General features: G+C 46.7%; 1 protein-coding gene across 6 annotated transcripts in view; it reads right to left on the bottom strand.

Annotated features, from left to right (window-relative positions):
* The window catches only part of APBA1 (amyloid beta precursor protein binding family A member 1), a 195,196-nt gene extending 182,911 nt beyond the window's left edge, over positions 1-12,285 (bottom strand). For 5 of the 6 annotated variants that reach the window (XM_036330886.1, XM_036330885.1, XM_036330888.1 and 2 more), the window contains exon 1: positions 12,066-12,285. The gene's annotated coding sequence lies outside the window, so the exon portion shown is untranslated. The remainder of the gene's footprint in view (positions 1-12,065) is intronic. The other variant, XM_036330887.1, reaches the window with a different exon arrangement.
* Positions 12,286-12,686: the final 401 nt, after the last annotated feature.

The raw sequence follows: 12,686 nt of genomic DNA, 5'->3' as shown, positions 1-12,686 counted from the left end.
CCCTACCCTTCAGCTGCATAATGACAAGCCACCCCAGTCTGTTGATGAGCTTCGCCAGTCTCAGCAAAGAACCCTCTGACAAAAATACTTGGACAGAGATGACATCTCCCAAAAGAAAGCCTAAATATCCTAGCCTGCTGTGAGGATTTTGGATTTGAATTATCTCCAGGACAAAGAAACTTGCTCCCAGACAGGAGGGAAGCCGTAGCTAGGGTGGCAATGCCACCATCTGCCAACAGCTAAGGGGATTCCCAGGAAATGGCTGGCTTTTGTAAGATCTTGGTTCCAAACTTTGGCTTGGTTGCAAAACCATTATGTGAGGGACAGATCGAGAGCCTTTGATTTGGCCTGGGGATGCCAAAAGGCCTTCCAGACTATTAAGGAAAAGTTATTGACGGCCCCTGCCCTAGCCCTCCCAGACTTGAGAAAGCTGCTTGACTTGCTTGTACATGAAAGCCAAGCAATAGGACTGGGGGTCTTGACCCAGAATCTGGAGAACATTACAAGGCCGGTGACCTACTTCTCCAAACAGCTGGACACCGTGTTTCAGCAATGGCCAGTTTGTCTAAGGGCCGGGCCACGGCAGCTACAGGTGACCTTCCACCTGTCCCATCCTGGGACAGCCCATCACAGTGCCTGCATGTTGCCCTTACTACAACAAAATACCAGGACGCTCTTTTAGGCAATCCTGATGTCATTCTCAGGACTATCTCTACTCTAAATCCAGCCACCCTGCTTCCCTCTGAGCCAGAGGGACCTGAAACATGACTGTATTCAAATAATTGAACATGTCAATCCTAGCTTCCCAGCTCTGACTGGCTGATCCCGAAAGAATCCTGATCTCGAGATGTTTGAGGAGGGAAGCAGCTTCATGGACATGGGAAACCAAAAAGTGGGGGCAGTGGGTCTCCTGAAGGCAGTTTTTGAACCTAATGAGGTTGCCATCAGACACGGCCAGGTCGTCAGGAGGCTGATGGCTCAATCTCCCAGGGAAATAATAAAGGAGATCAAGCTGCTGCCAAACTGATGGCACAGACTAAACTCCCCGTGCCCGTGTCAGCAGCCCTTTCCTGACACAGACTTAAACCTAGACCAGCCTGAATGCTCCTCAGAGAACTCAGGACGAGCAAAAGAATAGGGCTTTTCTACTCACCAGAATGGTGGGTGGATTAGCAATGAACAGGAAATCATTCTGATCCCAAAACACCTGATGGAGGAAACAGCTCCAGAGCACCCATTACAGACAGGATGCCACACGCCAATGGATTCAGAAATATGTTACTGGGCCAGATATGCAGAGAACTGCTCAACAGATAATTCAAAAATTCATTATGTGTGCCAGAAGTAACCTTAAGACAGAACCTCACCCAGAGGGTTCCAGAGCTCAGGATTAGGCTCTGGGGAAAGACAGTAGGCAAACTGACTTTACTCTGATGCCCTAAACAACTGTAAATTATCGGTATCTGCTAGTCTTCACAGATGCTTTCACAGGATGGGTCGGAGCATTCCCCTGCAAGTCAGAGAAGACCTCGGAAGCAATAAAAGCCTTATTAAAAGAAATCATTCCTAGGTTTGGACTGTCCTCCTCTATTCAAAATGACAACGGAAGTGCCTGTATTGTCACCATGACCCAGAAAGTTTCTCAACGTTCAGGAATACAAAAGAAATTTCACGCTTCCTGGAGGCCACAATGTACTGGAAAATCAGAGAACATGCACCACACTTTAAACCTTTGCTAAACTTTGCCAAGAGACCGGCCTAAAATGGTGTTGGCTATTGCCCTGCTTAGGATTGGAGTAGCCCCCAAGAGCAGGATTCAACTGAGTCCTTATGAAATATTATATGGAATGCCCTTCCTGTCTTAGAGAAAATCTTAGAAATGTTCATGACCCAACGACTAAAGAATTAGACACTCTACGGTAATCCTTGGGCTTAACTTTAACTGCTGTTCATAAATTTTCTTCTGACAGGATGAAGTACCCCACAGATGTCCCATTACAACATTTCAACCCCAGAGATTGAGTATCTAAAATCCTGGAAAAATAAATGTCCTAATGACCAACTTGAACCTATGTGGTTGAGCCCTTATCAGATTTTACTAACCACTCATTCTTCTGGGAAACTGGGAGCCAAGCCCTGGCTTCACCACTCTCAAGGTAAGCAGGCTCCAGACTTAGACCTACCACCCAAGCGACCGTATCATCAGAAACCGCCACTCAACCACCTGAGGATTCCTGCAAGCCCATTGCAGACTGTAGGAAACTCTTCAGAAGGAAAACATCTGAAAACCCAAGCTAGACTTCACCAAAATGAAGAAAACCCTCTGGTTGAGATCCAAGATTATTGTTTGCTTTTTAATCTCTAACTTTCTTGTTTCAGTTTCCACCTGTTACAGGCGATGCCTCTCTGCCATGGGCTGCCACCTATGCAGAAATACTAATATATAACCAGTCTAACACTGGGTCTGTGGACTATTGCCTGGGTCTAGTGTGGAAGGGATGCCTTGGAACAGACACACATTCAACATCTCAGGCTGGCAACAATGGATGGAGCAAGTCACCAAAGATAAGTTGGGGTTCTTCTCCCCAACTCCACATTCAGGAGACCACATGCCCCTAATCCAACAAGAATATTGTACATATATCCCTGCTTATGAGGCCAATATTATTGATCTCTTAATCCATATGACTGCAACCAGAGACCAGGTTGGTAACATTTCCTATGTGGACGCATTCACTCACTGGCTCACTTCTCTTCCTTCCCAGCCACTGGGGAATGTCCATATTAGTTTTGCTTCTTTGTGGCTTCTCTGGGATACTAACTGGGTGTTGCTATGTTTACAAGTGCTGCCTGAGGGCAGCTAAAACTAGCAACTCGATGATCATTCAAACCTCAGGCCCTTGGCCTGGACCCAGTAAATTTTCAATTACATGTAAAATAGTTTCATTCATCTAGCCCCCAAACTGTGTCCCTTCTCAGCAGGAAGCAGCTAGAGCAGGCGTCACCCCTTCTCTCTCAAGATTGAGGAATGAGCAAAAGAAAGGAAGAAATTAAAACTAAAACTGAGGGACCTTATGATTTTGGTTAGATTTAGTTTTAAATGTTAGCTCTAGAAACCATCTCTCTCTCTCTCTCTCTCTCTCTCTCTCTCTCTCTCTCTCCCCCCCCCCCCCCCCCCGTCCCTCAGAGACCTAGCCTTGCCCCAGATAATCAGCCACCCCCAAGGCAGCAGAAGACAGTAACCCCGACCTGACTAATGGTCACACAGTTTAGACCTCTGGCAGGTGAAAGGTCGCATCTCGACCTAAGTTATGTTTTAGCTCCTGAGCCCTGAGGTGAAAGGACCCTCTGACCACTTTCCCATGAGACCAACAGAGGGACACTGGGAAGACCCTCGGAGCTGTCCTCGAGACCTGAAGAAATGATTTATTACCCTTCCCTCACCTCTGACCAGTGAGCTCCCAGCTCACCCCCAAACCCCTAACCCGGGGTACTTTGTGACTTTGCCCTTTATCATCTCTAACCTACACACCGTCAGGGAGTCGGTTTGTTTAGAGTACAAGCTCCGGGTCTCCATATTGGCCAATTTAGTACTAAACGAATTTTTTCCTTCTAAACTGCGAACTCCCTCCTGCGCATTTCTTTGGGCCAGTGTGTGCAGGCAGGCAGGCCCGAGGGAAAACACTGGGGTTCCGGGAACAAAGCCACCAGATTTAAGAACTGATCCATTCATCTTACCCTACTTTCCATTTTCCACACTGATAATTTCTTCTGTTGGAAAGAAAATATTTACTCAGAAAGAACGTTCCCTTTAGGATTATTGTGACATTGTACACCCACACCACCAAATATCCAAATGTGCTAACAATTTGAAACAAATGGGGGGGGGGGTGTCCCTTCTGACATGAAATTATTTCACACTCTAAGGAAATGAGCGCTCTTCTGCTGGAGGTAATACAATAGAACAGTGTTTTTAAACTGCGTGTCAGGACTCGTTCATTAGTGCTGAAATCAGTTGAGTGGATCGACAACCACATCTATAATAATAAAAGCGTAATATGCTAATTAGACTGGACCACCTTTCAGACAAAGCTGGGGCTTCGAGGGAAGCCCGGGTCCCGGGTGCCAGACGGAAGCCAGTGCCAGCAGGCGGGAGAAGGAAGGCCTACTCTTGCACGAATTTTGTGCATTAGGCCTCTAGTAGAATAGAAAATATCAGAGTGTATTACATATAGAAGGACATGTATTTTTATAACGTTTGTTTCAGTGATTTGTGAATGCGTGTATGTGCACATGTGTTTGTTTGCATACACTTATCCATATTGCTAGGACATGGTGAAAACTGCATTCTCACTAGAGATCATGAAGTCTAACCATGTCCAAAACAGACTACGCCACTTCTTTAAAATAAGGTGTCCCTGTTAATTAATACAGAATTGATCTCCAGTTACAAAATTCACCAGAAGTCAGAAACAGAAATGATTACAGTGTTCAGAATGATGGCTAATCATTTTCTTTATGAAATAAACCATTGCTGTGTTTTTCACATTAACTAGTCCACCTGGAATAGATAAGGAGGAGGCTGTAGAGGAAGCACAGTGGGCAGGGATGGCTTTTACCACCACCACACTTTAACAACCTTCCATGATCGCTTTGCATATATAAAAATAAGATATTTCTATTCCCCCCGAAATTATATTTCATAAAAAGTTGCCTTATATGTTAATCTATATAAAGTCTCCCATATTATGAGGCATTCTCTCAATTACTTTTGCTGAACGCCAAAAAGCAAAAACCCTATTATCTCCAAGATACCTGAAATTAAAATCAAGCAATTCATTGACATTGGATGTGATAGCAACTAATTTTTTTTTTTTGCAACTAATTTTAAAGAAAGAAACCATGTCAAAACATATTACCTGATAAGACTGAAGATTTCATGAAAAGGGGATGTCTGTTTCAAAGGTTACCTGAGAACTATTTGGAGAAGATAGCCTGAAACAAACTCAATCAGTACTAGACAGGGATGCTTATGGAGGTCACATGATTGAAATAGGATAGAGGGAGGGAGGGAGGGAGGGAGGGAGGGAGGGAGGGAGGGAGGAAGGAAGGAAGGAAGGAAGGAAGGAAGGAAGGAAGGAAGGAAGGAAGGAAGGAAGGAAGGAAGGAAAGGGAAAGGGAAAGGGAAAGGGAAAGGGAAAGGGAAAGGGAAAGGGAAAGGGAAAGGGAAAGGGAAAGGGAAAGGGAAGGGAAAGGAAAGGGAAAGGAAGGAAAGGAAAGGAAAGGAAAGGAAAGGAAAGGAAAGGAAAGGAAAGGAGGAAGGAAGGAAGGAAGGAAGGAAGGAAGGAAGGAAGGAAGGAAGGAAGGAAGGAAGGTCAAGATTTTAATACCAGCTTAAGTAAACATTCTTTGCCAATTGCTTGCATTGTACGTACTTATACATGTCACACAGAACTACTGGATTGTGGAGATCATGAATAAACACCTATAAGAAGAAAAAAACACACCAAATGTTTTTATGTTATGTGAATGGGCACACAGGGCTTGGAATAAAGTTTGTAGTAGCAGCATCATACAGAAATTCAAGAAGAAAAATATTTCAAATGTTAGACAGAAACAAATATGCCAAAAGTAGCCTAATAATGAAAAGACTCTTAAGTCAAAGAAGTGTGTGAAACATTTGAATAAATGATTTCATAAAATGTGACAGTAGAAGGATGCCATATTTCTAAATTAATTTTATATAATGTGACTTTCAAAATATGCAAGTAAATTAATAAATGTAAGTAGACATTTTGGTCTTTACCTCCTGAAAATGTATATATTCTACTTGATACAAAACCTTTTAAAACACCTTCTCCTGGGAAAATTGGGGACCACTTTATAATCGAGGGTACTTTATACATGTGCATTGGCCCTTGGCTCTTGATATTCTGTCTAGAAGGCCCTCCCCCCAGTTACCCGCATGGCTCACTCCTTCAGATCTTTCAGCTCTGCCCCAGCCTTCCCTCATCACCCCATGTAAAGTAGCATCACCTCCTATATTCTCACATTCTATTGCCTTCCCTGCTTTATTCTTCAGAGCACTTACCACCAGCTGACATATTATACATATATTGGCTTATTTATTTTTAAATCTCCTCCCACGAAGAGGTTGGCAATAGTAGGGACTTACCCTCCCTCGCATGTCCCCTGCACCTTGCTGCATCCCTTGCACCTAAAAGGGTATCTGGCCCAGAGAAGGTGTTGAGTGAACATTTGTTGGAAGAATGAATAAATGATTTGATCATTAGAACCTCAAAATCATCACTCATCATACTTGAAGTTCCAAAAACTCGTCTGGAATCATGACACAGCCCCTAACTCAAGGGTCTAAATTGCACACAATTGTTTTGTTTTGGCAAAACTACAACATATACAGCGGGTAAAATAAATATGAAAAAATAAAATCATTTAATCCTATCATAGACTTGTGTAGGCCATGGGATGCAATTAATTTAATGTCCACAGTGTAAATAATAAATCCTAAAATTTTAGATCTTAGACACTATGCCTGCCTTACTAAAAAAAATAAATTTATTTATGTATTTATGTGACAAATATTTATTGACAGATATGTTTTGGGTGAGGCATTATATTTGATTTTTTCTTTTGAAAAATAGACTTTATGCTTCACTGTAAAGCTATATCCTGCTGTTATAAATAGGGAAAGCTCATCTTTTTGCTTTTTTCCATTATTTTACCATAAGCTTTATTTATTTAGGTCAGCAACTCCTGAGAGAGAATAGTCACAGGGAATGCTCCACAGCTATAGTCTTTTATTCGGCTAATTTTAAAGGTAAATATTTTTCTTTTTGTTAAATTTAAGGGAAGGAGGAGCCACAAATGTACTGAACAACATTTAATGCTCACTATCACAGAAATTACATAAGAAGGAGACAAACTCTAATTACGCAGGGTCCCACTACAAACCCATGCTCTCCAAGTGCAGGAGATCCTCATTGTTGGCTGATAATCTTTTATTCACCCTTAACTGACTTACTGCTGTATTTCCACAGTCTTTGTGATTCTCCTCATCTGCCCACCTTTCTTTTGACGTTATACTTAGAATACTATGGCCAAATTCCTTCAGCTCCACCTCAAAATTCCCATGCTTCTGTCTCACACGTCTTTCCTTTGCCTTTATCCACTGTGCTTCTTCCATCTCCTTGAAGATTCCATTTCATCAGTTGAGCTTCTCCCTTACATTTTCAATCTCTCTTCCCTGCAACAGATTCTTCTCCTCTACTTTTAATGTAGATTCAAGTCTTCCTATACTACAAACGTTACTTTCCCTCCATATGCCATTGCTTTGATGCATCAAACTCTCCTTCCCCCATCCCATTGAACTAATTTAAAAAGAAGTCTGTCTTCACTGTTGTCCATGTCCATCACCTCTCATAGCCTGGCTGCCACTTCCACCTACCTCAAAGATCATTAGGGAAAGCCAGGCATCAGAGCCAATGGTTTTTCTCTTGTTGCAACCTCACCCCCGTTCTATGAGTGATGAATGATGGTACTGCTACCGGAGGGAGTGGGGTTCTTGGTGTACCACTGGAATAAGAATCTCCAGAGGACCCCACAGAAGGATGAGGTGTTGTAGATGGCTTTATTCCTGTGGAATTATGTCCCTGCATTTCCAAGGTCCCATTTCCCCTAGTTCTGCCAAGAAAGAAGTGTAGCTGGGCCTTCAATGGGGCTGGAATAAAAGCTAGTGTCCAGAGTTTCCGTTCCAATTTGGAGCAGTGTCCAGTCCAGCATCAGGCTAGCACAGTTTGTGTTCCCCACCGCAGTCCACCAGTCCCTTGCGTGTCGGTACGCAGGGCCACATGGCTATGGAGGAAACATTGGAAAATGCAAGGAAGCAGGAACAAAAGGGCCCCGTGAGCCAAGAGTCAAGTGGAACAAGAGCTCGAACTCCTTTGTTTAGGGGATTACATATTCCCAAATTTTCATGCACTTGCAGTGGCTCCACCTACTCTCGCCAATGAGCTCTGTTCCCAGATTTGACCAACAGGCACCTTGCCTAGCCACCCCAACCTCACTGTGCTTGCATATATCTTCCCTTTGTTGGACCCCTTCCTCTGATGATCTTTGGGGAATGGGCCAGTGGTTCCCTGAGGAGTGCAAAATTGCAGCTTCCTGGTGAAGCTGCCCAAATGACATGCCCATAATGCTTGGCCTCCCTTTTGCTCCTATCAGTAGCTCCCCTCACCTTTCCTAGCTTCCACGGCAACGTACTACTCCCACCATTTTTCCTAACTGCCCCATGTTTAATATTGTTCTCCTCTTCTTCTTCTCTTCCCCTCCAACATATAGTCATCCCCTAAGGACCCCAACTTTACCCTTTGCTTCTTCTCCATTTTCTTTTCTGGCCATTCCTGAGACATCAAAATTGCTCTTAAGTGATGACTTACTAACTTCTCTTTGTAACTCTAACCTCTCTCCAAAGACCACCACCTGAATTCTAGTCCCTTCATTTGGACAAACCTGTCATGCCCAAAATGAAATTTCTTTTTCCCCTCTCTTTCTCACCCTCCTTTGAACCTTCGGACGGTGACCCAATCATGCTCTCAGCTGAGCCTGACAATGACCTTTGACTTCCCTGCTAAGTGCTCAGAGTATTCTTGCACCCCGTCTCTTGAATCTGTCTGTCTCTTCCTCTTTACTCCCACTGCCTCATTTCCTCTTATCCCTAGTTGACTGGAGTCTATCTGGTCTCGCCACTGTCAGTCTCTTCCCATTTCATTACACCCAACACAATGCTATAAGCTCATCACTCTAAAGCACAGATCTGATCCTGTCAACCCTCCTCCTCCTCCTCAGAAACCTGCCATGGCTCCCTGGTACTTACTGAATAAAATCTGCATGCAAGTTGTTCCACAATCTTGAAAGAACCTCACTTCCTCACCTCATTACCTCTCTCATTACATCTCTTGATATTTCCTGGGCTCAGCCAAAGCACACCATTCTTTGTTCTCTGTGCAGGCACACACCTTCCACCACTAGGGCTGTGCTGCAGATTCCTCCCCAAGTATGCCCTCCGTCCCTGCCACCCCAAATGCCACTTGCATAAATCCAGCTCAGCTTCTATCTCTTCCATGTAACCTTCCCTGATTCTTCCACTTGAAGTCATTGGCATATCTTGTGAATCCCACAGCACTCCAGAAATATGGCTTTCTAAGCATTTTCCAACATTTCCATAGATAGTTATATGCAACATGCCCTGTCTCCCCTTCCAGACCATGAACTTCCTCTGAGCAGGATCTAAGTTTCCTCATTCTTCAAATCTCCAGCTCTCCTAACATTTCCCAAACCCTTTCCAAAGGCACGCAGTGCCTGAGATGTAGTGGGCAATTCACAAACATTTGCAAGTTCATGATGGTAACCCCAAGGGTTAACCATGGATTTCTAGGCTTGAAATTATCTCAAGTTTAGCAACAATCACTTTTCCCTCATAGGATACAAGTCCCATCTCCCCCACAGTGTATTCCTTTGGGCCCACAGGTCAATTTTCTAATGTCTGTTATTTCCAAGTCTTCTGAAGCACAAACTTCTTTAAGAGGTGCAATAATGAAAAAGAAACGCATTAAAGTTGCTTTAGGTGAAGAGAACACATCCATCTCAAACAAATGGCTGGCTGCAGGCTACAGCAAAAGGTACGACTGTGTGCTAGACTGAATTACAGGATGCAGGCTGCCGCAATAACCTTACTAGTCCAACCTTTAGGAAAGGCAGGCATTGCATTTTACAATCATCACATTTGCATTAGAAAGGAAACCACTAATTCCTGAGTCATCGGTTATGCTGTTGTATAATTCTTCTTTTTCTATACAGTTTATTTACCTTGGCAAGTTCTAATATTCTTAAGCTTTCTTGTCAGACATTTACATGCAAATATAAACACAATACCTTAAAAAAAAAAAGCCAACCTCTTAGAATGCCTTTAAATTCCTTAAGTACTTTTCTCAGAAAGAAATTGGCAGAACAAATAAGAAAGTAAAGAACTAAGATTCAACATTCATTTTTATAAATCTATCCTTAAATCCTGGATGAGCTCCAACAACCTCACATTAAAATTTTAGAAGGTTTGACTTGAAGGACATAGGGAAGTTTAATGTTCACAGTTTCAAGAGCACCTGGTCTATCCATCATCATTAATAAAGAGAAGATAACTGGGAAGAAAAAAAACACATGTGGATAGACCTCGTTTTATTATTTTCAAGGTAACAATGATATCATGTAACTTTTGCTAAAATGAAACAAATTTTTTTTTTAAAGAAAAAGAAAGAAACCTCTGATACCAAAGTGTTGGGTATTTATCTGTGTGGCTGTGACTGCTACCAAGAGGACCCGGGCAGCCAGTTTGGACTCTGACAGCAATGCGGTGGAATTTCAGATGGTATAGTTCAGATGTGTGCTACACAGGTTAATCTAGTCACACTGCATTTCAATAAGGAAGTATCAATATAGTAAATTAAAGGTGCATTCGTTCCCACAAATACCACAGGAGACACACAGGCGCTGGGAAGTCAAACTGCAGTGGACACACATATGCATATGCTCTCTGCCTTCCTACCTCCCAACCCCACGCAAGCCTATCTTTATTACGCAGAGACAATTAAACAGCGATAGGATCTAGGTTCAATTCTTGGTCCTGGTTCCCACTGGGTGACTTATTGCTGGCCTGCCATTTGCCAGATTTCCTATTCACAGGCTACACGAATGGGAAAGCAGGGCCACCCACCCGGGACCCCATCACCTTGGGTCTTGGGGGATTTCAGTTCCCCAATGATATGTGGCACCACCTAGCCGTTGTGAAAGCTGGGAGAGTGGATGTCTCAAGCAATAGAAATAAAGTATCCCTTTTCCTGAGGAACTGCCCTGCCTAGGTGACGATGACCGAGGGCGTACCAAACATTGCTCAGTACGATCCTTTCCTTCTTTTTAACACCTCCACCCTGACCGAATCTGTCTCTACAAACCTCCAGAGTTCATGCTACAAGAACCAACAGAAAGACCACCCATTCTTCAGACATTAGGTTTCCAGCGTTTCAATGTGGAATGGGAAGGTCTAGCTGACATTGAAAGTTGCGGGGATTGAGAGAGGACTGTGGCCATTCAAGACCCTTCTCCTCCAGCTCAGACACAAGATAAACAATAGAAACTGCAGAGTCAGGGCGGCTGAGACCCTTATGGAGAGAAGTGTCACAGGATGGAGGCTCCCTTCAACACCTGCCAGCCCACAAGGGGTAACCATTACCCATTTCCCGGCCAGGCGCCCAACGCCACATGCACTCTTTCCACAACCCCGCGCCCAGAGGCCATAGCAAAGGGAAGTGGGAATCCCTACACCCGGCCACCCACATGCAGGAGCGGAACCGAGACCCGGCTCAGAGTTGCAGGATCAGAATAGCAGGCGCTGTCCCACAGCCGACGGCGGCGGCAGCAAGTCAGGGCTCCCGCAGCTCGGTAGGCTCGGAGCGCAGTTTGGGGAGCGTGGATGCAACCACACGAGTACGCACACTCTCACACGGGATTTTACAAACCCGCCCCTGCCCTGCGGGCTGCCTCCGCACTCGCACGCCAAGTGCATCCTGCCCGCTGCATCCTTGCCACCGCACACTCTCGCTCCCGGAGAGTCAGCGGGAGAGAAGGGATCCGAGCAGGGATGCCTGAAACGCCATCCCCCAACACCTTCGGTCCCCCCTCCCCAGCCTTACACACACACACACACACACACAGTCCGGCCACGTCTGTCATCATGCCTGCCCGCTGCCCCCAAAGCCCCGCGACTCCAGGACCCCGGGCGTTCCTACCTCCAACTCCCCCTTCCCCCGCCCGGCTGGCTCGGTGGCTAAAGGAACTGCCCCCTGGATGCCGCCGGCTGTCCCCGCTCGCGGACACTATTGTTCCACGCAGCCCCTCTTGCACCCGTGGGCGCTCTCGGAGAGGACTCCGGCTCCGTCGGGGGCGGCATCACGGCCGGGCACCCCCATTCACCCACCCCTCCCCGGCGGTGGTACCTGGCCTGACAGCTGGGTCCGCGGGCCCGCGGGAGCAGGCGGCGCTACTGACGGCGCGGGTGCCAAGCCTGGGAATAAAGCTCCGCTCCAGGCGCTCCTACCTCCAGCGCCACCATCTTCTCCCGCCGCCACCACCGCCGCCGCCGCCGCCGGGACCGCAGCCGCCCGCGCCCTGCTCCGGCTCGGGCTCCGCAGCCGCCGCTCCGGCCCCTCCGGTGCCGCGGCCCCACCCCCTTCTCCCCACCCTCCCGCCCCGCGTGACGCGCGCCCGGGCGAGCCGGCCCGCCTGCTCCGGAGGGCGCGCGGGGAGGGAGCGCGCGCACACGCCCGGCGCTAGTAGCGCCCCTGCCTCCCACGCCCACCCGCGTGCGCGCGCGGCGCGAGCCCGAGGCCGCGGGGCGGTGTCCTCCCCGGCGCGCCGGCCCGCAGAGCCCCAGCCCCGGTGCGGGTGGGCGTGCGCCCGGGGCGCTGGGGCCTCTCGCCGCCCCTCGCATCCCGCCTGGCGCCTGAGCTCCCCCTCCCTCCTCCAGCTCCGGGCCGGGAGCACGCGGCGGGAAAGGCGGCCGCGCCCCCGAGGGGATGGGTGGACGGGGACCTCCACCCTCCTCGGCCGCAGCCTAA

The sequence above is a fragment of the Myotis myotis genome, unplaced genomic scaffold (assembly GCF_014108235.1).
Source record: "Myotis myotis isolate mMyoMyo1 unplaced genomic scaffold, mMyoMyo1.p scaffold_m19_p_12, whole genome shotgun sequence".
NCBI lineage: Eukaryota > Metazoa > Chordata > Mammalia > Chiroptera > Vespertilionidae > Myotis > Myotis myotis.
This window is presented reverse-complemented; position numbering and strand designations above follow the sequence as displayed.